The 27,197-nt window shown below is 37.0% G+C and overlaps 1 long non-coding RNA gene across 1 annotated transcript in view; it reads left to right on the top strand.

Moving 5' to 3' along the window:
* The window catches only part of LOC129145093 (uncharacterized), a 92,817-nt gene extending 66,138 nt beyond the window's left edge, over positions 1–26,679 (top strand). The window contains exon 4 of the long non-coding RNA XR_008550151.1: positions 26,225–26,679. This is a non-coding gene — a long non-coding RNA (uncharacterized LOC129145093). The remainder of the gene's footprint in view (positions 1–26,224) is intronic.
* The last annotated feature ends 518 nt before the right edge of the window (positions 26,680–27,197 follow it).

Here is a 27,197-nt window from a genome sequence, read left to right as displayed (position 1 = left end):
CTATCATGAGAGTAAAATTGTTCTCATAAAAGTAAATGATGGCTTTGTTGTTATGAAAACCAATGGATTTTTTTTTCTTCCCCATTTTTACTCACTTTATATATAGTAGTATTTACCAATATAGCCATTTCTTTTTTAAACTAATTTATTCTGCTTCAGCAGGCTTATCTAATTTATCTCCTAGTTTATGGTTATCACCTATCTATTGTATTAGTTTCAGTGACATTTCCTTTGGGTTTCTTTAGGGCATCTCAGAGTTGTATTTTCAGTCCCCTCTCAATCTCCTCATTGCACTTACCTGGAAGAAGAAATAATTTTACATGATGTCAATCACTCTTTGTCATAGTGCCTCCCATTTTCCTGCTCTAACCCAAACACTAATATCCAAATGCCTCTGGCCATTTCTGCTTAAATGTCTTACCTCAGCTTAACTTGCTCCAAACTGAACTTTTCACCTTCTCACTCCTCCACCCACCCAAATGACTTCTATGTTCTCTCCCTCTGCAAATAACATTAACATGTATTCAGTTTCCAAAGAAATAAAAGGATACTTTTGACCGCTCATTTTCTTTCACTCTCAAATCCAAATAATTAGCAAATCTTGCCATTCTCATTCCTCATTTTCATTGCAACTATGATAGTCCAATTATCATCACCTCTTGCCTGGATATTCTGACAATTTCTTAACATCTCATTAACTCCTGTATTGTCTCCTCCAATTAATTTTTACCACAGAGTTGCACCACACTTTCAAAATAAAAATCTGATCATGTCATTTTTGAAATTAAAACTTATTCATTGATTCCTGTTGTACTTAGAACAGCATTCCACTATAAAAGCATGATTGTATGCCCTTCATTATCTAGACCCTGATTACATATCTTGCCTCTTCCTATTTATTCATATACATATTTATGCCTCTTCATATTTATGCATATATATATATATATATATATATATAGTCAGTCCCTCTTATATATACGTGGACATATGTATTCATTGTAAGTACTAGTCATATTAAATCACTTTTAGGTTTCTAAAGCACCATACTGATGCCACCATAGCTATTTTTACCTAATATTTTACACTTTCGGTTAGCTGGCCTCCATTTCCTGCAGGATTCTTTAATTCCTTCTGTCTGGATTTGGCGGTTTTGGACTATCTTCCTGGACAACTAACCTTTTTTCCCTTTCATAATAAATGGTAGTTGCTTGGTTTCATTGTCCACTCTTCCACCAGAGGTAAACTCTGTTAAATATGGCTGTGCAACTCACTATCCCATCCAATTACCAAGTATAAATCCTGGAATTCAGTACATCTTTATATTGATTGAATGGACACACAACATGTAATTACTTAAGGAAATGGACTTTTATTACTGATACATACACATCAAATGTAAATGATCTTTTAAGATGTTATTTTACTTTATTTCAAAGGTAATGTTGTTTATATGGAAAATTTGGTAAATCCAGGTATAATGCTTAAAGTTATATTTACCCCTAACCACATCACATAGCAATAATAGCAATTTTTAAAAATCTATCATCTAATTTATTTTAAACAATTTAGAAAATTAGACATTGTTCTTGAAATTACTTTTTAATATCTGTATGAATGTATTCAGTTATTTTATAATATGTGTAATATATAATATAATATATAGTGTAATTGTATCATATAATGTATAATATAATATAATGCACTTCGGTTTCTTTGTTTTAGAATCAGCAATACTGATGTCTGCTTTTTTTGATACAGACTTACAAGTAGTGAACACTTCAGAGAGATATACTGTTTTAAAATGTTTTTGAGATGTTCAAACTCTGTTTCATATATTCTTTTTTTTTTTTTTTTATAGAGGCATGCTTTATTTATTTGTTTGCTGGTTTGTTTGTTTGTTTTGTTTATACATGCACTGGGTACAGTCAGAAGCGCGGGAGGGTGAGAGAATTCACCAGAGCCAGAGCGGGGAGCAGAGCAGGCAGAAGGACCAAAGTACACTGCTGAGGGGAGCAGCGGGCGGCAGGAGAGGTCTGCACGCCATGTGGGACCCTCCTCCGGTGGCCGGGGAGCAGCCGGGGATCGAACCGACGCCACAGAGGCCGCGGGCAGCTTCTCAACCCAGCGCTCAACCGCTGCGCCACCGGGGAGGCCCTGTTTCATATATTCTTAAAAAAAAGAATTTGGTTCTTCTAAAGATGGTTTCTTCAGAAATATCTTACTAAATGCTGAGATAGTCCCAACTGGTATCAACAAGGAATTATTTTTAATACTTAGGACACATTGGTCAGGACAATTAGTAGCAATTTTAATGGTACCATATAAATATAGTTTTCAAGTCATATTGCAAAACTCTCCCTAGTCTTTTCCAAGTGGCTGGCCCTCACACATCAAATGTATGTAAATCAGCATGGACAAATAAAGCAGTAATCCCTTAGGTCAATGGGTCTCAAATTTATAGAGTCTATATAAGAAGCACTTAAATCACTTGTTAAAAAATGCAGATTCTGCCCTGTCTTCAGAAATTCTAAACGTAAGGTTTGTGACAGTTCCAAGATATTCATTAGAGCAAAGTCTTGCACTCATTCCAGTATAGAAGTTTCTGGACCATACTTTTAGAAACATTGCTTTGAGATTTGGACCTAAACTACCTATGGGCTTTCGTGAGACCTTTACAATTTTTATCATGGAAAAAAATTTATCATTTTTAAAATATATACAGTAGTGAAAAATATAAGCATGGTTTCTTCATTTGTATTGAAAACACATTTTTTTATTTTTAGAAATATTATCTTATGTAATAGTATTTTAAATGTTTCTTTTACTTGAGAAATGTTAATTTTAGAACCCACATTTTATTTGTACCTTTAGGTCTTTTGGAAAATGACAGCATTTTTTTTCACCAGAGAACTTCTTTCAAATTTGGAGGCTCATGTAAAATGTAATGGGATTTTGGCACATTAAAAAAAAAAAGCTAGCATCTGCATCTGTCACTTTATTCTCACATTATATTTTACTACTTACACAGACATCATTTAGGTAAATTCAAATATATTCATAAACTCAGGTAAGACATTTCTGATTTTCTAGTACAATGATAGAATATTTACTTAAACTATCCTAATGTTGCACCTTAATACCCATTAAGAATTATAATTATAGATTATTACTGTATTCAAAATAGAAGATGGTAGAATAGGAAGAGCACATTTAAAAACGTAAGCTTCATTTCTGGTTTCACCACTTTCATAATTTTGTTGATTTCTTTCTCCTTTGCCCAGATTCCTTTACTTAGCAGTTTGCCGAACATTTATATACCACTTTCTTGCTGTCGAGAGTAGTGGATTCATTTCCCCCCACCCCAAGAATAGTGGATTTAAAAATAAACACACAGAGACCCCTTGCTTTGCCTTGCCTTCCTCTCAGTGTTTTCATGAAGAAGTTTCAAGTAAAGGAGCTCTACCAATTCTAGTAACACATCAATAAAAAATATATTTTTATTCACTCTTGTTGCATTGTTTAAGCTCACACAAAAAATGTTTTCTTTAAAAGTTAGTTTGTAAACTTTCTAAAGAAGCTCCCATAATGAATAAATGTGCTATACATAATTCTTTATTAAGTTTTCAAAACTTCCCTATAATAAGTACGTTCTCTACAACTGGTCTACATATTGTTCATCTTTGTTAAAAGTGGTATTTAAAACCACATTTCCCTCAAGCCCAAACTAGAATCCTTTATCTTGGCAGTATATCTAGCTCTCATCTGAGAGTATGTCATTGTTAGCAACTGCTTAGTTCTTATTAAAATCTGCTGCTAATTTCCATTTAATAACACACAGATTATTTTCCTTCAATAATTGCTACCATTCCCTATAGTTCTCTAATCATGAAATCTAAACAAATGAAGAGGGTGAATAAAGTCTAAAGCTTATTCAGAAGTGTTTTACTGTGTGTTTGTGTAGGTGTGTGTATTTGAATGGAGCTGTATACTTGTACTTATATTTTATATATAAAAATCTCATTTTATAAGCTTAAATGTCATTAAGTATTGCTATATCCGTATAACACTAAGTAACTGCTCTCTCTTGTCTCTTCTAACTGAAAATGCACTAACCACATATCCTTCCTGATGGAAAATTTCCAAATTGTTTTATTGGCAGTGGCCATGCTCTGAACCATGCTATCAGAATCCTGACCATAGCTGTTTGGAGCAGGCAAACTCTCCACAAAATCATACCTTTTTTTTTTTTTTTTCCCTCATCAGCAGGATGTAGCTACCAAGTAAAAAGTTAAATTAAATCATGACGTCAGGGCCCTCACTGGTGGCGCAGGGATTAAAGTCTCAAGTGCTATCAAGCTATCACCAGCGACTGCGGCATACGAGCCCCAGCCAGGAAGCTAACCCACATGGCGCAGCAGACCTCTCCTGGCTTGACTGCTGCTCCCCTCAGGAGTGAATTTAGTAGATCTGCCTGTTCTGCTCCCCACTCTGTCTCTGTCTCTGTCTCTTGTGAACACACACACACATCCGCACCTCTGGCCTACACCCCAGTTCTTGTATGCATAAATAAATAAAAATAAATCTTTCAAAAAAGTAAAATGAATAAATCATGACCTCATCTCAACATAATCTGTACCATTTTTTAATGAGTATATACATTTCCTCTGTAGTAGTCTGATGAAATTCTTCTGATTTTTTTCTCATGGTAATTTTCATGTTTCAGATCTCAAGTATTTAACTTTCTTTTTCTATTGAAGTACAGGCTTGTTAGTTTTCAGAAGTACAGGATTTCCCCTCTCAGCTGTAGTCACGGGAGCACTCCCACCCAAGCAGCCTTAGGCCTCCACCATCATACCTTGTGCTCCCTCCTCCCCCTGCTATCTTAAGTTTTACTTTTAAATTGTATCTCATATAATGTGTATTTAATAAATATTTGCTATTTATAAATTACACAAATATATATATATATTGGAGGATGGGACATTATGAAATAACATCATTGTACATAGGCTGTTAATGTACAATATTCACAGTGGTTACCTTGATTTCCTGGAAGTTCTGGCCCTCAAAGTGTGACTCAGAAGCCATCAGTCTGAGTATAATTTGGGAGCTTATTAGAAATGCATAATTTTAGCTCATCCCAGAACTTCTGAATTACTGTAGAATCATAAACACATACACGTGTGAAAAAATGCTGGTTAAATGGGAAATACTGATACTCCTTGTTTGAGAACCATGTTTTAAGTTGTAATCAAGAAGACAACCTAGGAAGGCATGCTGTTTGCTTGACAACCCCCTTCATGATTTTCCTGATATTTTTAAGATCGTGGTTAATACTCATGAGTGACTCTTTTCTGCTAAAGAATGTCCATATCTGGCAATTATGAGTGGCCTTAATTATAAGAAGATTTTCATACTGACTTTGGAGAAAAATGTTTTCAGAGTTAGTATAAATCACCTAAATGGTAGTTCGGATATATTTTCATTGCACTTTGAGAGTAAAATTATAATTGCTTGTTCTCATCTCAAATCATACTTGCTCATTTTCATGGAATTTCAAAAGATTTTAATTGTAAATCATTGTCTCAAAGTGTTTTATGTTTGAAGACCCAACCCCTAAAGATCCATAGAGATTGTGCGACTAGGTCTAAGGGGCAGATGTTGGCTCAAAATTTGCTGAATACAAACCTTACAAAGTATAATATATAATTTTCCTACATCTATTTTTCACTTCTGGTTGCCTCCCTCATCCAAAGATATTTCATGCCTTGGATAGAAAATCTTATGATGTCATTTGAAAGAAAATTACGGTGTGAGTTTTGTTTATAACAATGTAGTGGTCAGAAGAACCCACGCCACGTTGGCACTAGATTATAGTTCAGAAAATGTTTATGTTCTTTTGTAATGTGTCCAGAGGACAGTGAAAGAGAAAGATTTGAAGTTGGTAGGAGTACATGCAAATTAAAAAAAAAAAGTTTCCTAAGATAAAATTCAATATGACATAACATAATATGATGATATGATATGATATAAAATTATAATATAAAACTACATAATAGAACATTTACAGAAAATGACTGAGTCAAAAAGAAAAAAGTAGTCTATGGTCTACTCTTATTTTATATTTGGATAAGTTTGAAAAGCAACTTACTTTCACTCTCCCTCACTATCTATTTACTCTCACTAGGGAATGTGAAATTACAAAATGGTCGTAGAACAGGCTTATCCACTGAATCAGCAAATGGGTAATGTTTGCCTATCTGCAGACCTCTCCTTTCTCGCCCCTCAGCAGTGTATTTCAGTAGCAAAATCAAATAATGGGAATTAGGTGGCATATTGATAAATGCAATAGATTTCATTAATTTTATATGATAAATTAATCTACCTTGATGAAGCCACATTCTAGTGAAAGGTTACCAGCAGTTTTAAGGTGTCACATTTTATGCCCTAAATGTAAAGCACTCTATATCCAATAATTTTGTGTGTTTTTAAGTTTGTTAAGAATTAATTTTAGTAGGCCTATTTAGCGGGCACTGTTGATGACTTCATGGACTTACTAAAGTAGGTACATTGTTAAAGAAGAGCCAAATACACTTGATTTACTAAGGGGGTGCTCATAAGAAAAAATGAAACATAATGTAGTTCAACTGATGATAAGTGCTAAAGAAAAAAATCAGCATTGCACGAGAATAGGCAGTAATGGTGTAGAAAGGATGTTTTGGATTGGATTTGATAAGCAAGTAACCAGTCTTGAAAATTAAAAGGAGCCAGGTATTCAAACATTAGGGGACTATGTAGTCTAAGTAAAGGGAACAGTTTGTGCAAAGACACTGAGATAAGAATGTGCTTGGTGTCTTCAAGGAAGAACAAGGAGCCCAGGATAGCTGGAGGTTCAGGAACAGTGGTGTCGTGGAGAAGCAAATGAACCCTGGGAGGGCAGGTGTAGACGTACAGGGCAGAGTGACCAAACTAGCATGCAGCGCAGATATGACATGCCAACTGTCTCCCTGTGGCTTGCGAATCACTGTAAATGATTTTTGTAATTTTAAATATTTGAAATGTCAAAAGTAAGCATTTTATGACACATGAAAATTGTGTGAAATTCTATCTTAGTATCCATAAATAATGTTATATTGGACTACAGTCACACTTTGGTTTTTATAATATCGATGACTGTTGTGGGTTTTTTTGTTTGTTTTTTGATCCAAGGCCAAAATTTGGTGGTTGCTTCAGAAAATCCTTAATCTGGCTTTTTACAGAAACAATTTCCAATTCCTGATACAGAATTTTATAGGCAATGATAAGATATTTTGATTTTATACTGAGAGGACAGTCACTAGATGTTTTAAAAGACAGATATTATTTTTTAATTTTTTTTAATATTTTTTTAAGATTTATTTTTATTTATTTATACAAGCACTGGGTACAGTCAGAAGCGCGGGAGAGTGAGAGAATTCACCAGAGCCAGAGCGGGGAGCAGAGCAGGCAGAAGGACCGAAGTACACTGCTGAGGGGAGCAGTGGGCGGCAGGAGAGTTCTGCGCGCCATGTGGGACCCTCCTCCCGTGGACGGGGAGCAGCTGGGGATCGAACCGGTGCTGCTGAGGCTGCGGGCAGCTTCGCAACCCAGCGCTCAACTGCTGCGCCACTGGGGAGGTCCTAAAAGACAGATTTTACATAATCTGACTTGCTTTCAAAAATCTAGTAAGTTCATGTAGTCAGTGATTTGCGCTTGAGACTTCACAGACGGCCTTGTATAATTTAAAATCTGATGTTTCAATATTGTCTCTCTTAGCTCTGTATTTTCCATTTCTATATATTCTTTTTTTTTTTAATAATAGATTTTATTTTTATATTCCCCATACAATTGCAGCCCCCCCATTCTGACCCAATCCTTCCCCTCCCACCCCGCCCCCTAAAAGTGTCTCTGGTTCGTAGTTTTTTGTTGATTTTGATTTTCACTTTCTTATAGTTATTCGTTTTCCTGGTCCCTTATTTAAGTTTTCTAGATTCCTGCTATGAGTGAGACCATCTGGTATTTTTCTTTTTCTTTTTGGCTTATTTCGCTGAGCATGATCCCTTCCAGCGCCATCCATGTTGCTGCAAATTGCATGTGTTTATCTTTTTTGAATGCTGAGTAATATTCCATGGTATATATGTACCACATCTTCTTGATCCAGTCATCTATTTTTGGGCATTTGGGTTGTTTCCAAAGCTTAGCTATTGTAAACAGTGCTGCTATAAACACAGGGGTGCAGGTGTTCTTTGGAATTGATGTTTCTGTGTCCTTTGGGTAAATACCTAGGAGTGGAATTGCTGGATCATATGGAAGCTCTATGTTTAGTAGGTCCAGAAATCTCCACACAGCTTTCCACAGTGGTTGGACCAGTTTGCACTCCCACCAACAGTGCAGAAGAGTTCCTTTTTCTCCACACCCTCGCCAACATTTGTTGTTGCTAGTTTTTTTAATATGTGCCATTCTCACTGGTGTAAGATGGTATCTCATGGTAGTTTTGATTTGCATTTCCCTGATGACAAGTGATGTTGAACATTTTTTCATATGCCTGTTGGCCATTTGCATTTCCTCTTCAGAGAAGTTTCTTTTTAGCTCTTCTGCCCATTTTTTGACTGGATTCTTTTCTTTGTTGTTGTTAAGTCTCATCAGCTCTTTGCAGATTTTTGTGATCAGTCCTTTATCATTAGTGTTGGGTGCAAAAATGTTCTCCCAGTTGGTGGGGTTTCTCTTTGTTTTTGTTATTGTCTCTTTTGCTGTGCAGAAGCTCTTTAATTTGATGTAGTCCCAGCTGTTTATCTTCGCCTTCACTATCACTGCTTTGGGTGATGTGTCTGTAAAGATGTCTTTGATGTGCAAATCACGTAGTGTTTCGCCTATATTTCCTTCTATATATTTTATGGTTTCAGGTCTTATGTCTAGTTCTTTAATCCATTTTGAGTTGATTTTTGTGTATGGTGTGAGGTAGTGGTCAAGCTTCATTCTTTTGCATGTAGCGACCCAGTTTTCCCAGCACCATTTATTGAACAAACTTTCTTTGCTCCAATGCATAGTCTTTGCTCCTTTGTCAAAGATTAGTTGACCATAAATCTGTGGGTTTATTTCTGGATTTTCTATTCGATTCCATTGGTCTGTATGTCTGTTCTTGTTCCAATACCATGCAGTTTTGATGATTATGGCTTTGTAGTAGAGTTTGAAGTCTGGGAGTGCGATGCCTCCATTCCCTTCTTTTTTTTTCAGGAGAGCTTTGGCTATTCGGGGTTTTTTGTGATTCCATATGAATTTCATCAATAATTGTTCTATTTCTTTGAAGAATGACATTGAAATTTTGATTGGAATAGCATTGAATCTGTATATTGCTTTGGAAGGATGGCCATTTTAATAATGTTTATTCTTCCAATCCATGAGCAGGGGATGTCTTTCCATTTCTTTGTGTCTTCTTCTATTTCTTTTAACAGTGTTTTATAGTTTTCTTTGTATAGGTCCTTTACCTCTTTTGTTAGATTTATTCCCAAATATTTGATTTTTTTTGTTTCAATAAAAAAAGGGATGGTTTTTTTGATTTCTTCTTCTTCAGATTTATTGTTTGTATATAGGAAGGCTACTGACTTTTGCGTGTTGATTTTGTATCCTGCCACTTTACTGAACTGATTGATGAGTTGAATTAGTTTTTCTGTGGACTTTTTGGGGTTCTCTATGTATATTATCATATCATCTGCAAATAGTGATAGTTTGACTTCTTCTTTTCCTATTTGGATTCCTTGGATGTCTTTCTCTTGTCTTATTGCTCTGGCTAGGACTTCCAGTATTATATTGAAAAGCAGTGGTGAGAGTGGACATCCTTGTCTTGTTCCAGATGTTAATGGAATTGCTTTCAGCTTTTCACCATTGAGAATGATACTGGCTGTTGGCTTGTCATAGATGGCCTTTATGATGTTGAGGTATGTTCCTTGTATCCCAAGAATTTCAAGGGCTTTTATCATGAATGGGTGTTGCACTTTGTCGAAAGCTTTCTCAGCATCTATTGATATTATCATATGGTTTTTATATTTCTTTTTGTTGATGTGTTGGATAACGTTGATTGATTTTCGGATGTTAAACCATCCTTGTGTCCCTGGAATGAATCCTACTTGGTCGTGGTGAATTATCTTATGGATGCATTGTTGGATTCTGATAGCTAAAATTTTATTGAGGATTTTTGCATCAGTGTTCATTAGGGAGATTGGCCTGTAGTTTTCCTTTTTTGTGTTGTCCTTGTTTGGTTTTGGTATTAGTGTAATTTTGGCTTCATAGAACGTGTTTGGTATTGTCCCTTCCTTCTCAATTTTTTGGAAGAGTTTGTGAAGGATAGGCACTAATTCGTCTCTGAATGTTTGGTAGAATTCATTTGTAAATCCATCAGGTCCTGGGCTTTTGTTTTTGGGGAGGTTTTTGATTACCATTTCAATTTCGCTGCTTGTAATTGGTCTGTTTAGGTGTTCTATTTCTTCTTTATCTAGCTTTGGGTGATTGTAGAGTTGTAGGAATTTGTCCATCTCCTCTAGATTGTTAAACTTGTTTCCATATAACTGTTCATAGTAGTTACTGATTATTCTTTTGATTTCTGCTGTGTCCGTTGTGATTTCTCCTCTTTCATTGATGATCCTGTTTATTTGTGCTTTCTCCCTTTTTTCCTTTGTGAGCCTGGCTAGGGGTTTGTCTATTTTATTGATTTTTTCAAAGAACCAGCTCTTGGTTTCATTGATCTTTTGGATTGTTTTTTTAGTTTCAATTTCATTTATTTCTGCTTTGTTTTTATTATTTCTTTTCTTCTACTGGTTTTGGGGTTTTTTTGTTGTTCTTTTTCTAGATCTTTGAGCTTCGAGATTAGGTTGTTTCTTTGAGTTCTTTCTTGTTTCTTGATGTGAGCTTCTATTGCTATATATTTTCCTCTTATTACTGCTTTTGCTGCATCCCATACATTTAGGATATTGGTGTCCTCCTTGTTGTTCAATTCAAAGAATTTTTTAATTTCTTCTTTGATCTCCTCATTAGTCCAGTGGTCTTCCAGTAGTGTGGTTTTTAATCTCCATGAGGTAGGAAAGTTCCTTGCCTTCTTTTTATGGTTTATTTCTAGTTTGATGCCTTCATGGTCAGAAAAGATGGTTGATATGATTTCAATCTTGGTGTATCTGTTGATGTTTGTCTTGTGCCCCAGTATGTGATCGATCCTGGAGAATGATCCGTGTGCGCTTGAGAAAAATGTGTACTCCGTTTTTTTGGGGTTTAGTGTTCTATAGATGTCTGTTAAGCCCAATTGCTCTAGATCCTTATTTAGAGCTTTGGTTTCTTTACTTATTTTTTGTCTTGTTGATCTATCCATTGTTGATAGTGGTGTGTTGAAGTCTCCCACTACGTATGTGTTTTCTCTGATGTCTGTTTTCAGAGAGGACAACAGTTGTCTGATATATTTTGGTGCTCCTTTGTTTGGTGAGTATATGTTAATGAGTGTTATTTCTTCTTGAAGTATTGTCCCCTTGATCATAATGTAGTGACCATTGGGGTCTCTTTTTATCTTTTTGGGTTTGAAATCTGTTTTATCTGATAAGTATAGCTGTTCCTGCTTTCTTTTTTGGTCCATTTGCTTGTAGGATTGTTTTCCATCCCTTGACTTTGAGCCTATTTTTATCTTTTGTAGCTAAATGTGTTTCCTGGAGACAGCAAAAGGTTGGGTTTTGTTTCTTAATCCAGGCTGCAACTCTGTGTCTTTTTATTGAAGAGTTTAGTCCATTTACATTTAGAGTTAATATTGATATGTTAGCATCTGTATTTGCCATTGTGTTTGTCTTTCCTTTGATTTTATTTATTTATTCTTTTAATAACTTTTTTTTTTTTTTGGCCTTCTTTCATTGTTATTCGTCCCTCTGAGGTTCTGGCTTTAGGACTCCTTGTAGTATTTTTTGGAGTGGGGGTTTAGTTGCAATGAAATTCCGGAGTTTCTGTTTGTCTGGGAAGGTCCATATTCTTTCTTCAAAGAGAAAGGAGAGCTTTGCGGGATAGAGAATTCTTGGTTGGCATCTGTTTTCTTGGAGTCTGTTGACTATGTCCCTCCATTCTCTCCTTGCCCGTAGTGTTTCTTCGGAGAAGTCTGATGTCAGCCTGATTGGCTTTCCTTTGAATGTTATCTGTTTCTTCCCTCTTGCCAGCTTCATTATTTTTTCCTTGTCCTGGATTCTTGGGAGCTTTACTATTATGTGTCTTGCTGTATTTTTCCTTTCGTCGTGGAAGTTTGGTGTTCTTCTTGCTTCTTGTATATCAATTTTCATCTCCTTCTTCACATTTGGGAAGTTCTCTTCAATTATCTCTTTGAATATTTTCTCTGTTCCTACATCTCTCTCCTCTCCTTCTGGTATTCCTATAACTCTTATATTTCCTTTCCTCATGGAGTCAGATAGTTCCCGAAGTCTTTCTTCGTTCTTTTTCCTTCGTACTTCTTTCCTTTTCTGTTTTGGTTCTTTTTATTTCTGTGTCTTCAAGATTACTTATTCGTTCTTCCATTTCATCTATTCTGCTTTCATTGCTTTTCCCAGAATTCTTTAGTTCTTCCATTAATTCTTTGATCTCCTGCATTTCTTTTACTTCCCTCTTTAGGGACTCAATTTCATTCTTCTGACCATTGTTTTCCCTCTCTAGGGACTCAATTGCATTCTTCTGATCGTTGATTATTTTTCCCTTATCATTGTTTTCCTTTATGACTTCTGTCAGTTTTTTAATCACGGCAATTTTAAATTCTCTTTCTGGAAGGCTCAGAAGTTCTTCCAAGTTACTGTCGTTGCAATCTGGGGGCTGCTTTTCTTTTTGTGGTGTGCTTTTTCCCTGGGGAGTTGCTAGGTTGCGTGTGGTTCTTCTCCTCCCTACTGTCTGTTTTCTAATTTGTCGTATGCGTTGGGACACTGTGTAGTTGGGACTGGCCGGCATCTTGGGTGGGCTTCTCTGCTCTCCTCTGTTTCCTCCAGGAGTCATCTGTCAGTTTCAAGCAGTCTCTACTGGAGAAAGGTCCCTGTTCTAAAATGCCGATGTGGGGACACACTCCCCTGTGCGCCTGGTCTGCCCCGGCGGTGGGTTCCTGCTCCCCCTCTGGGCTTGGACTGCAGGCCAGAGGGGGTCTGACGTGGGCGAACTTCCCCCGCTCACCTCTGGCTCCTGAGGAAGCCTTCTGCAGGTAGTCTTTACTGAAGAAATGTCCCTGTTCTAAGATGGTGATGTGGGACACACTCCCTGTGCGTCCGGTCTCAGGCACACTCTTCTGCGCGCCTGGTCTGCCCCGGTTGTGGGTGCTCGCTCCCCCTGTGGGCCAGACTACTGGTCGGAAGGGGCCCGGCGTGGGCTAACTCCCCAGCTGGCCACTGGCTCCTCTAGGTGCCTCTGCTGGCTTCAAGTCGCTAGGTGGCGCCAGAGATCTCTCCTGGAGCCCTTGGGGAGCTGATTTTCCACCCCGTGGGACAGGGAATAGAGCGGGAATGGTAGGGTAAACCTCAACGGCTTTGGGGTGCTGTGTCTGCCTTGTGCCCCACCATCGTGGGGAACCCACGCCCCTAGTTTCGTGCCCCGGGTGTCAGTTCCAAAGCCCTCAGTTCCAGGACTCAGGCTGTAGCCCAGTTCAGTGGCGCGGGAATGGCGCCTTTTGAATCCCGCTCCCGTGCCTGGGCTCCTGGGCCTGCTCACTCAGTGAGGGCCTCCGCGCGTCTCCCCGCAAGCCTAGGTCGCAGGCGCAGGGACCTGGGCAGCTGCGATCTGGATCCGCGTTTGCTTTTCAACTGCACTGCTTTTCCGCGCGCGATCCGGATTCCGATCCGCACTTGGTTTTCCAGCGCGCCGCTGTTCCGCGCAATCCTGACCGCGATCCGCGCCTGTTTTTCCAGCGCGCCGCTTTCTGAGCAGGCTTACTGGGCAGCCCGGGGCTGTGTGCTGGTGCTGGTCTCCTCCCCGGGGGCGGGGCCTCTCTTTAATGGCACCCGTCTGCGGCGGATCCTGCAGGGTTCTCCACAGCTCCCGTTCACGGGGTGTGGTGGCTGCAATAGTTCCTTTCCACTCCCAGTCCCGCTTGCTGCGTCATTTGTTCTTGTTGGTCATTTTAGTGTGTTGTTTTCCTCCTCTCTGCCGGGCGGAGAGTGCCGCCTCTGTGGGCGGGGGAGGGGAGCAGGGTTCTGCGCTTCCCTCCCTTCTAGTCCTCTTTTATGGCCACTTTCTTCTTCGGGCAGTTCGCTGGCGTCACCCGTTTATCTTCCGTGTCCCAGTTCTCACTGGGACCTGCCGCTTTTCCTCCCTATTCACTTTTTTTAATGGGAGATCTTACTGGCAGCGTCTCCTCGCCGCCATGTTGCTCCGCCCCCCCCATTTCTATATATTCTTATACATGTGTTCCTTCATATATTATACATATGTTCCTTCATATATGTTCCCCCATAAATTTTCACAAAATTTAATGTGCCTAAAATAGTAATACCAAAAAAAAAAAACTTTTAAAGAAATGTAAATGAAATAATGTAATTTGACTGTGATTGAAAAAAAGAAAATTTAGCAACCATAGAAATTCAATCTGTTTATTTAGAAAAACAAAACCTCTAGTTTCAAGAATCTGGAGCCTACAGACTTTACAGGAACTTCTAAAAAGGCTGAGTCAGGGCTGAGATTTGAGAACTATATAGAGAACACTCAGAACATTGCTAAACTGAGAAAGTGATCCAAGTGATCACTTTTCTTACCTGGAGGCAGCAGGGAAGAGACCTTCTAGAAAAGAAGAAAAGATAATTCTAACCTTTGAGGAAATAATGCTGTATTCATTACCAGTTTGCCAACCAAAACAGACTTTATTGTTTTGCGCTGCTTTTCGTTGGCGTCAACATGAATAGGTTTGTGTCAGAAAACGAACATTTTCCACGAATCAGATCCCTTTTGAGCTTTCAGTACTAGAAAGCTGAGTTGACTTAGGCCCCTTGGTTTCTTCTCCTTTATACCTTGGGACTGAGAAGTTGTGCAGGAACTTGTGCCTCTGATAGAGTAGAAAAAAGTGAAATGGAGGTCACAGAGACAGGGCATCATTGCTGCAACCAAGACAGTTAACTCTTTGAATGTGCACTCAAGTTCTCCCTTCAGGAGGGCAATAGGAAGTCAGTTAAAATGAATACTACTGATACAGAAATACAGTACTCTTGACGCCGGTCGCTGCTAGTGTTCCTGAGAGACATGATACTGCGCTATATTACAGTAATCAGAAGTAGGAAAATCTGAACAGCGTATAAAACATGAAGGATGCTAATGGTTTTTGTTGGGTAAAGAAGAAGAGAGGTTTCAGCAGGAAGAAATAAAATGAAAGTAAAATGCTGCAGCATCATAAGTCATATAAGAAGTAAAATATTAAAAAATATTATCAGGACTATAAGAGGACGTCAGGATAAGAGTAAAGTTCAAAATAATTTGAAGACAATTCTTCAGAAACACCTGAGAAACTTGATATAGTGGTTCAGATAGCTCTTTTACTTTGGAATGTGGCCTACGTGGAAGTTGAATACTTTTGAAAAGATTATGAGTGCTGATTATTTGTTCTCTGCTATATTCATTTTATGTGGAAACTGAGTTTAGTTGTAGATTCTGAAAAGTTTGAAACACTTTAATCTTGTTTATCAACATTGTACCCTGTCAAACACTACTTCTTATGATTTCTTAAAAGACATAGTCTAGGGCCTGCCTCGTGGCGCAAAGGGTTAAGACACAACCTATGAAGCTGTCTGCAGCCTCTGCAGCATGAGTTCGATCCCCGGCAGGCCAGGGAGCAACCCACATGGCAGAGCAGACCTCACCTGTCTCACCTGCTGCTCCCCTCAGCAGTGCATTTCAGTAGATCTGCCTGTACTCCAGCTCTTGTATGCATAAATAAATAAATCTTTATAAAAAATAGTCTAAATCATTTCATGCAATTTAGAAAAATAGATGGATAGCTAGGTATAGGCGATAGAATTATTTTACTGTCTGTGTCCTTTAACAAACTTATCCAATGGATGTCCCATTAAATTGAGAACTAGAAAAGTTGTTAATGGAATTTATAGCTTGTACAATTTTCTGGGTAATTTTTTTACACGACTTATAAAACGGGTCGTTATGTAATGAACAAGGGGAATCTTTTCAGCTTGATTAATATAGTTTCTTTCCTCATATTGCAGAACAGACACAAAAGAAAATCTAGTCTAATAAGAAAGTCTTATTGTCTATAAACTGAAAGAAACAAACATTATTTTCTTTCATTTAAAGTGATTATAGAATCCTGATAAAGAAAAGCGATCAGAATCCAGGCCAAGTAAGCCTTGTGATACAGAACCAAGCCTGGAGTGTGAGGGGATAGATTTCAGTCTAATCTTGCTCTAAGGGATTCAATAAACCATTTCTTCTTTCATTTCTCTATCTATTCATCTATGTGTTGATTGAATATGCTCCAATTTTTTTTTTTTTTTTTTAGTTTTAAAATAAAACCATCTCATTCAAAACTTACCCTAAATTACAACTGAATATAGTGTGGAGTATGGCGAGATCTCCAAAGGGTATAAACTAGGAGAGGTTTAATTTTTTTTTAAGATTTATTTATTTATTTATGCATACAAGAACTGGGTGGGGTACAGGCCAGAGGTGGGGGGAGTGAGAGGATTCACCAGAGTCAGAGGGGAACAGAACATGCAGATTGACTGAAATACACTGCTGAGGGGAGCAGCAGGTGAGTCTGGAGAGGTCTTTTGTGCCATGTGGGTAGCTCCCTGGCCGGGGATGGAACTCTTGCTGCAGTGGCTGCGGATAGTTTCATAGGTTGCGTCTTAACCCTTTGCATCACCAGGGAGGCCCAGGAGACAGGCATAATTTTAAATGAGTAACTATAAAAATAGGTCACTTTAGGGGCCTCCCTGGTGGCACAAGGGGTTAAACACAGCACTATGAAGCTATCCGCAGCCTCTGCAGCAGGAGTTTTGTCCCCGAAGGCCAGGGAGCTGACCCACATGGCGTGGCAGACCTCTCCTGACTCGCCCGCTGCTCCCCTCAGCAGTGTACTTTGGCCAGTCTGCCTGTTCTGTTCCCCACTCTGTCTCTGGTGAATCCTCTCACCCCTCCCCTGCACCTCTGGCCTGCACCCAGTTCTTGCTTGCATAAATAAATAAATCTTTAAAAAAAAGTAGATAGCTTCAAAAGAAAAAAAAATGATAAATGCTATAATACATATGAACCCTAAAAACAATGTTAAGCCAAGGAAGCCAGTCACAAAATACTAAATGTTGTAGGATTTCATTTATTTGAAATGTTCAGAATTGGCAAATCCATATAGATAGATATATGGTATGTTACTGGTCACCTTGAGCTAAGAGAAGTAGAGGAGCAGGGGAGTGTGTGCTAAAGAGTATGCACTTTCTTTGGTGGGGAAGTAGTGAAAAAACTGAAGTAATGAACAGAGTAGTAATGATTGTAGTAATGAATAGATTGTGCTGTGGCCTAACTGGAGTAGTCTGGAGATCACACTGTGTGTGTTTATTGCCTGTTTTTAATTCTTGTTTTTGTTATTTTGTCTGTTTGTTTGTTCGCTTGTTTGTTTTTTTCCCAGACATGAAAGGCCCAATGGACTGTAGAGGGTCAGTGGTGTTTTGGTGGTGGCCTGAAATATATAATAGGAAAGTATATAAAAGAAAGTACTTCATTCCTTTTTGAAGCTAGCTACTTTTTATAGTTACTCATTTAAAAGTATGGTCTGAAGAAGTACAAACCTATATCCCTAAAACATAGGCAATTTTGTAAACCATTATTTCAGTAAAAAAAAAATTAATTAAAAATGCAAAGGGAATGATGCTAGTATATTTTAATGACATTTAAGTTAATTTATTTTTTATTAAATCATCATATAATCATTTCTTCTCAAATATATATTTTTAAAAAATCAAAAAATTTGATAACATAAAAATAATTTCTTTCATCAAAAAGTTTTATTCCCATTATTACAGAGACTAATTTGACAGTAAATTATGGGGTATTTTAGTTAGACACAGAGTCTTTATTAATTTATTCTTTTTCCTGATTCTCTTTTTGTTCATTTTAATATTTTTTTTTCTTATGTTTACTTTTCTGGACCATTCTGCTCAGAGTTTCCAGATACACATTTTTTTCCTAGTGCAGGGATGAATCTTCAGGCTCTCCCTGTCTTAAGAGACTTCCCAATTCCAATAAAGTGGTGTTTCTATGCTAATTTCTATTTTCTCTTCACAACATTAGCATGACTATCCAAAGTTGACTCAGACTGAACAAACACTGCTCTTTATCAATAGTCAAGATCTGTGTTGGTTCAGCAACTAGGTATAATTTATGAAGCTTGTCTGATATTTAGAAAAATGTTGAAAATAAGTTGAGTAAACAGTAAGCTAAGTTAGTAAAAGAACAATAAGACCTTAACCCATTCACACTTCAACAGTCCAGATTTGAATGCTGCTAGCTTTATGTAATGCCTTAGAATAATTGGAAATTATGCTAGTAAGTAACTAAGTAGGTAGATGATGGACGTTGTTTTTGAAAAGGAAGGCGAACATTTTGCATTACAAATATATTTTGTACGATATAAAAATGTTCCACTTTGGAGTAAATAAAGTATTAGTAATCTTGCTTCCATGAGTAGGTTTTATTGAATTGTACATGAGTGAAAATCATATTTAAGGTAGTTTAGAGAAAAAAATAAAATATGTAATACCTAATATATTAATGAATGATAAAACAGTTCTATGCATTGTATAATACTGATTGAATTTTCTTTTAAGTTAGTTTATTCAAATCAATGCTGGTTATCTATTTTATGGAGTCATTTAAAGTACCTTAAAGCATTAAGTGCCTTCAGTTATGCTTTTCCTTCTGGTATTTTACCCTTCTGAAAGGGAAACATATTTTTCTAATTTGTATTAAATACAAGGAAAAATTTTTCCAAAAATATTTTTCTTTGTAAATTCAATTGCAGAAATCTGTCACTGAGACTTATTATTCTAATTATACGGTACACTTTCAATGGCTAATTTGATGACAACAGAAACTTTTAAAGAAATCCCTAGGATGTTCCTTCTATGACTACTTCACAAGGATTTTTTTAAAGTCTGGTTGAAAGCATTTCACTGTCTGTGCATCATATCCTGTTCTATTGCCCCAATTGCAATTTTGTGGCAAAGTTTGCACAGTCATCAGAGTAGTGAGCCATCAATGACCAGGTCTCATATTTTTGGCTAACTACATTACAGTGATCACATTGATAGAAAATTTCAACCATAACCTTACTTATTTAAATAGTCAGGTAGAGGGTTGAATGTGTTATAGCAAAAAAAAAAAAAAAAAGAAATATCATATTCAGAGTAACTAATACCAATAAATTAATAAGTTAATAGCAATAGTGAAGAAATATTTTGTATAGCTCATGCTTTATGGCCCACTTTCAACATCAGAATTTAACTTCTTGGTTTAGAATCTAATCTCCATTCTACAGGATGTAATAAAGTGAAATATGAATCAGTTTTAGGTTAAGAGAAACCTTGGTTTGAATTCCGACTATGATTAGTTTTGGATTATTTTTTTGAATATAAGATAAAAATTTATATACCTATATTTATTGATTAAAAACTCAGAAAAATAATATGTGTAAGGCTCTTAATGTGGTCCAGATATGCAATGTCAAGTGTTATACAGGTGATTAAGTGGCTCTTTAATATGATCAGATCTGTACATCATTGATGTAAAGATTAAAACCTTGTAATTACAAAACACTATTTCCCTAAATCCTAAATGTCTTTATAGTTCCTTTTTTATTTTAAAACAACTGGAACAAATTAATGAGCATACGAAATAATTCTCCATTTGAAATCGCTTTCATATTGTTATAATTCTAAATGTAAACACTAAATAATAAAATGTTTACTGAATATTTGGATGCCTGCTGACATTGCCAATCCACTGAGACTTTTGCTATTCAGAAGCATAAAAACTTTAGTCCATTTTCACCCACTTTTATATGTTGGAGAAGATTTCACCTGGAATATAAATGTTCACAAACTTATAATCAACAGGCAGTGTATTTTCTGTAACAAAGAGTGAAAGGAAATTTTCAGATTATCCTATTTCCAAATCACTGGAATTTTAAATTCGTCGAAACACTGCATATAACTGAAACATTCACCCCACCCCAGTTTAATGAAACTTTTCCAACTGATACAAGAGATTACAACATGCTATAGATCTACGACGGGCAATGTGGGAAGGCAGGATGGAGTAGATTTCCTTAAAAGAGATTTGTCCTATAATTTACAAATCTATGAGGAAAAACTGTGTGGTAAAAATATAGTACTGATAAAACCTGGCTCATCAATGTTCAAGTAAATTGATGATGTGATTTTCAGCAGCACCTCTGACAATTGAAATTGACAAGGTAATTGATGATATCGGCTGCACACTGGTGACCAGACTGTCTTCATTTACCTATATCTAAGTACCAAAAATGTGCTTCTAAAAAGAGGATGAAACATAAAATTGTGATTTCTGATACGCAATCCATGTGCAAATGTCTTCAATTAGAATTTACATTTAATTCCAATTGAAAAGTCACACTGAAGGAGAAAAGTCCTATTAAGTTTAACAGATATAAAATAGGCTTTGGTTAGGCATCAAATACCATGAAAAATCTGAAAGTGCATGTTGGCAATTATAGTTCCCCCTTGCCTACTATTTTTCATTCCCACTTCTGACTAATATTAAAAAAGCTTAATCCTAGATATTTAGTAAGGATCACCATACATGCCAAAAAGGACATGCTCATGGCCCTTTAAATACAAGCCCATTTAAGGCTCTATTTAACAGACTAGTCAAGCTGATTTCTCAGCAGTTCCCACAGTATCATGACCAAGGTTGTGCCTGTGAAAACAGTCTGTGTTGTAACCTCTCAGGAACACATCCCTTACCCGGGCCTCAAACTATTCCCACAAAGATCCAAGGAATGTAAGCTTCCAGCTAAAAAATAAATCACAAAACCTTCTGCCCAAGAAGTTGGCCTTGTAGAAATTGCTACCACAGCTGAGAGAGAGAGAGAGAGAGAGAGAGAAGCAGGGAGAGAGAGACAGACACAGAGAGACAGAGACAGAGACGTAGTCCAAAACTAAGTGGTTTGTGGAGCTGGGTGAGGGGTTGAGTCACATGACTATGGCCTAGTTGGGAAAGGCAGAATGCTCAGCTCTTCTTCTTTTTTTTTTTTTAAGGATTATTTTTTATTTATTTATGCATACAAGAACTAGGATGTAGAGCAGAGGTGTGTGGCATGAGAGGATTCACCAGAGTAGGGACCAGAACAGGCAGATCTACTAAATGCACTGCTGAGGGGAGCAGCAGGCAAGACAGGAGAGGTCTGCTGTGCCATGTGGGTCAGTGCCATGGCCAGGGATGGAACTCATTGCTGCAGAGGCTGGCAATAGCTTGATAGTGCTGAGACTTAATCCCTTGCGCCACCAGGAAGGCCCCAGAATGCTCAGCTTTTCTAAAGAGACGTGATCTTTGAATCCCACTAACATTTGTAAAGCACTACCAAAATAATACAACATCTGATAATAAATGTGTATTCCTTCTGAGACTCAATTCTGTCCCTAGTTTACTGTTTATCATGTATGTGGGCCCTGACAAATCATTACCAGACTCTTTGGCAACACTTGGATTAATTTAATACTTGTCTATCCAGATCTTGAAATTCTGGCACTCCTGTTTTTCTCTCTCTCCCATTTTCTCTCTCTCTTTAAATTCTTCCTCAGCCCGCTGTTTCTTTAGTAGATAGGTGTGTGAGACCTAATATTTCATTCAGTCAATTAGTAGGTACAAAACCTTGCAAATTTCACTTGATATGAATCTTATATATTTGATTGGCCAGCAAGTAATCGCTGATAATAAATCTGAAGGAAATGAAATGCTTCAATTAAACCAAACAAAATAGAACCAACCAGGAGAAATTTTTTAGCTATGTGCATAGATAAATTTTCATACCTCGTAACAAAAAATTAGAAATTGTTTTAAATATTGATTTAAAATGCTCAAAAGCTTTTCTCCATTTTGGCTATAGCTACTATGATTTATCTGTATAAGTAACTCTGAAACATTAAGTTGTGGAGGGTATGAACTGAAACTGCAACATGTATCCACTGAAAGGTGTTTTTACCAATTGACCATTCAGTCAGTTAAATTTGTTAGTGTTACCTTAGTTCTGTGAATTTCCTGAGTTGGGTTTTGTTTTTATTTTTGCTTGTTTTGTGTTTATTTTTAATAAATAACTTCAGCTTTGCCAGGCTTGGCTTACAGAATCAGATTGCAAGAGTCTATAATTTTGGTGAGGTGAATATTAGAACATTTTTTCTTCTACATTGGGTATGAGAAGTAATAATATGTAAAATCATTCCCTTTATAACTTACCTCTTTATTATTTCAAGTCACCACAAATACCCAGTTTTTACATAATTCCTGTCTTCTGTGGTAGAAAAACACATAGAAAGTCCTTGAGATAATACAAACCACACAATGTACTATTTCTTTTTTTAATAAAGATATTTTCTTTTTTTTAAAGATTTATTTATTTATGCATACAAGAGCTGGGGTACAGGCCAGAGATGCGAGGGGTGAGAGGATTCACCAGAGACAGAGTGGGGAACAGAACAGGCAGATATGAAATACACTGCTAAGGGGAGCAGCAGTTGAGACAGGAGAGGTCTGCTTTGCTCCCTGGCCGGCTGGGGTTCGAGCTCATGCTGCAGAGGCTGCAGATTGCTTCATAGTGCTCCCTTGCACCACCAGGGAGGCCCCACAATGTACTATTTCAAGACAAGATGTCATGTCCATATCCAATATCCATGGTGAGCTTATATGTGGCCTCCTTTCTACATAAGGCCTCTGCACCTGTGTGTGTATGGCCTCTCTGTGCACCTGTGTGTGTGTGAAAGATTTGGATGAGGCACCTGCATGACTGCCCTGAGACAATGGCCCCATATCACAAAGTGACCGGGAACACCTACGTAGCCGTTGACTGATTGTGTGGTTAGGGTTTGAGATGGTCTGGGAGTAGCTTGGAAATTATACCAAGCCCCTGTGTGAAAGTTCTCCCTGTATATGTGGCCAGCATGGCCCTTCCTGCTTCCATAAAGGTGATCACCCTTTGTCTCCCCTGGACCCTGCTTCTGCTACCATTGTCACATAATCAATCATGCTTGTTCACTTTTACTAAATAAACAGCAAGATCTCTGCTCACTCAGTAGCAGAATCTTGCCTTGCAAGCCTGCTCCATGACTCTCTCTCAAGAGTGCCTCCAGAGCGTGCTGGCATGTCCTCAACCACCAGAGTTGGTGCCCAAACTGGGACATCCTGGTAAAGGGACTTATCAGGGCCAGGGGCACTTGGCTGTTCCTTGAGCCGGTGGAAGACATAGGACATCCCAATCAGCTATCCAGTAGCCCTATAGACCTTTGAGTCTGCGACAAAACGGTAAGTGTTGTGTTCCCTCGCTATCATGAGTCGTGTCTTTTTCTTTTCCTGTTTTTCCCTTGTACCTGTCCAAACATTTCATTTCCTTTTCTACCAGGTCTGTTCTCTCTGCCGCCAAAAAATTAATGGTGGGTATGGGTCGACCATTTAAAGAGCCAAAAGCGCTGGTTGCCTCCTTCCAGAAGACTCCTATTACAGGATTAACTGGTACCATGACCTGATAAAGAAGATAAACCCCACCCTCCAGTATGAAGGCAAAGTCCCGTCATCATATGACGGACCTCTGTCTCCGAAGACAACAGGCACCTACACCACCTAGAAGCCCGTTGGGGATATCTAGTGGTTCTGCTCTCTCTGCCCATTTAGCTGCCATCAGTGCTACAAATGGTGTAATACAACAACAGCTGTTTACTTTGTATGAATAAGGAAAAAATAAATACAACTATGCACAGTGAATTATGAATTCACTTCCTCTACTGTCATTAATTATGTGGAAATTACATGGAAAATATGCACTCAATTATGGTAAATACATTTTAATCCAAACACTTGTGTTTTTCTTAAAATGAGGATATAGTTATCTATTTTAACTAGCTTTTCATGAGACATCTATTTAGATGACATTTTCAGTATATTTTGGAATGTTGTTAATACCAGACCTACTTGTATGGAATGCAAGATTAACAACATTCCTGAAAGCATAGAAGAAACTTGTCATTCATATGTTGTTATAAAAGCAGCATTATTATAAGAGCAGCAGATGTTAGAATCTCCAGCACTAGCATTAGTAAGCTAATCACTTACTACTTTCTCATTCAAAAATTCATTATCGCTGTTGAATATTTTAGATCAATAAAAATTGCCATTGTCTGAAAGGATGCTACACAATATTATCTATTAAAATACAATTGCTGTTTTCTGAATACCTAAGGCCAAAATGTGGGACTTCCACTCTTCTCCCCCAATGTGAGAATTCTTAGTATTTTTATTATGGTATGATTTATGATAATGGAGAGAGAATAAAACAAGATTCATGTGTTTTCAAAGCTCATTTTTAATTTAATCTTTTAAAACACCTCTTACTCAGAACAGAAATCAGCAAGTAGCTATTGAAAAAAGTATAGCATCAGGAGAGAGAAAACAAGTTGTTCCTGCTACTCTGTTGGCTATGGGTTATTTTCTGATCCAGTTAGAGGCTCTAGAAAGTGAGTTATGGTAGACTCATTAGGGAGATTATAGAAATCCAACTTGGAAAAAGGGGTAGAGTTTTATTGCCAGTTGGAGATGAAAGATATTTCTAGTTCTTTAGCAATCAAAGTTCAGAAACAGTAAAACAAATAAAAAATATAGGCCTGGTAGACTATTTAGCTGCTGGAAACTAGCAAACCAGTTTCCTTTACTGGAGAGACTATATTTTCTCGGTGGTTTAACAAGTGATTTTCCCCTAACAATTGTTAACACATCACTTTAACCCAGGGAAATCTTGATCCAGCTGAAGTCCATCCACAGTTCTACACCTTCTTGGGCTGTGTGATTGTAAGCACTGCCATCACCAAGATGGCACATATTCAGCACATTAAATGCTCCTTTTTCTGCAGTGTTGCACAATCTACCCTGGACATTGTTTTTACGTTTATTGTAGGACTAATTTTTTCAATCTTCTATAAATTATATATCATTAGTTGCTTACTTGTCTTATCTGAAATCTTTGCCCAACCATACCTTCCCAGATTATAAACTCATTGAATATGAAGTTATCCTTCATATTTTAAAAATATCACTGAACGTGTTGCTTTTACAAAATAAATACTGAATAAAGTTTTTTTTTTTAATAAATGACAGTATACAAGCATAGGTAAATAAGTTAATAGGTGAATCTATTTATGTGTGTGTCCTTTATATGCCAAAAAAAGAGATTCAAAGAGACAGCTAATATGGATAGATATCGTTATGTCTACAATGGTAGCATTTCATACCAGTTAAATATTTTATTCCTAGCATGTTTGGTTTAAATCAAGTTATTACAGGAAGTTCCAAGAGAGCTATTGTTTTGGATTCTCACATAAGTTCCCAGGAAAAAGAAAGTACTTGCCATATGATTTAATAAGTCAAAAGTGTTAAATCATTTAACAGAATTCCTGACATATAACAAAGAACTAGACAAATCTTATTAAAATGAGTGATTCTGTGATCACTGCAGAACTAGTATACATGCATTCTTGTACTCATAATATAAAATAAATAAACACACAAACCATACCAGATATAGATTCTTTAAAATACAAATAATAGCAAACATTTTTTAAGGTCAATAAGTGTTATGCTAAACTGAACACATTTTGTAAAATTAGTTTTAAACGTTCAAGATCTAGACCTGAAGTTTCTACTTTGATCTGAAATTTGATTTCCTTATTGAACTTTTTTCTTTTCAGGAAAGCTGTGGATTATTGTAGTTGACCAATAAATGCTAATAGAAGTAATAATTAGGTTCTTCATCTATATATATATTATAGAAAACCACTTATCTTTTGACATCTCTCTACTTGCTGTTCAACTGTATATATCTGAATTCCACCTTCCAAACTTTCACTTTTAAGAGTAAATTATTTGACTCTAATTCAGATTATTTATTTTTTCTCCCTGCCTATTTTTTTATCTTTCATGCCAGATCCAGTGTACATCTGTTAGAAGATAGAACCAAGCAAGTTGCTTTATCCTGGGCTGAGCTCCTGAGGACACTTGAAATCACATGGAGCAGGAAAGAAAGCAGAATGAAATGCCCATCAAGAACAGAATTGTACTCAAGGATAATTGCAAAGGGTCAGTAAAGAAGAGGTACTGTAATGGTCAAGTTGAAGAGATCATTTTAGGCCACAAACAAAAAACAAATGAGAGGTAGAAAATATAAATGATGGAGTGACTTCAAGAAATGTAATTTGGTAATATTATGTTGCAGATCTTGAATATGTATATACAAACGAACAAAAAAAAGGAATCCTCAAAAAGTTACAATCTAACAAGGAAGTTACACAAACAATAAAAATGATTATATAAATTCAGAGCACAGTGAGAATACACAGCAAGAATCATTAAACATATTCTGGGGTCATTCGATAGAAACCTATTTAGGGAAATGACATATAAAATGAATTCTAACTATGCTCTTTAGCCCAAAGTCAGGTAGGTCCTCATAGGTACTTGACAATATTTATATTAATTTATAATTACATGATTGATGTATTTCCTAAAACAATTCATTAGAATGCTTCTACTTTACCCTAGAGTTTCCATCTTTCTCCTCACCCCGGATTCTTTGTGACAATTACCTGCCACAGGGAGAGCCTCTAGCAATGGCCCTTGAAGCCTTCTTTGTGATTTGATTGCTCTCAAGTCAAACATACTATCTTTATCTGTTTGTCCTTTTACTCCCCAGGTTCAGATTTGGCCTCTCCTTTTGTAGTCTAAGATGAAATTTTCTTTCCTACATTAATCAGGACCTTGTTCTATCTCTACCTACTCTTTCTGTTACATTTCCGATCTTTTTCTCTTCATTGACTTCCTCCCCTGCTCACATCATTTCTATGAAATCTGATGAACTTTCAAATTCCTTTCTTTCATGGGCTGACTTTTGAGAAAAGTAA

The sequence above is a fragment of the Talpa occidentalis genome, unplaced genomic scaffold, assembly GCF_014898055.3.
Source record: "Talpa occidentalis isolate TD23 unplaced genomic scaffold, MPIMG_talOcc4v2.1 talOcc4.9, whole genome shotgun sequence".
NCBI lineage: Eukaryota > Metazoa > Chordata > Mammalia > Eulipotyphla > Talpidae > Talpa > Talpa occidentalis.
Note: the sequence above shows the minus strand (reverse complement) of the source record. Positions and strands in the feature narration are given on the sequence as shown.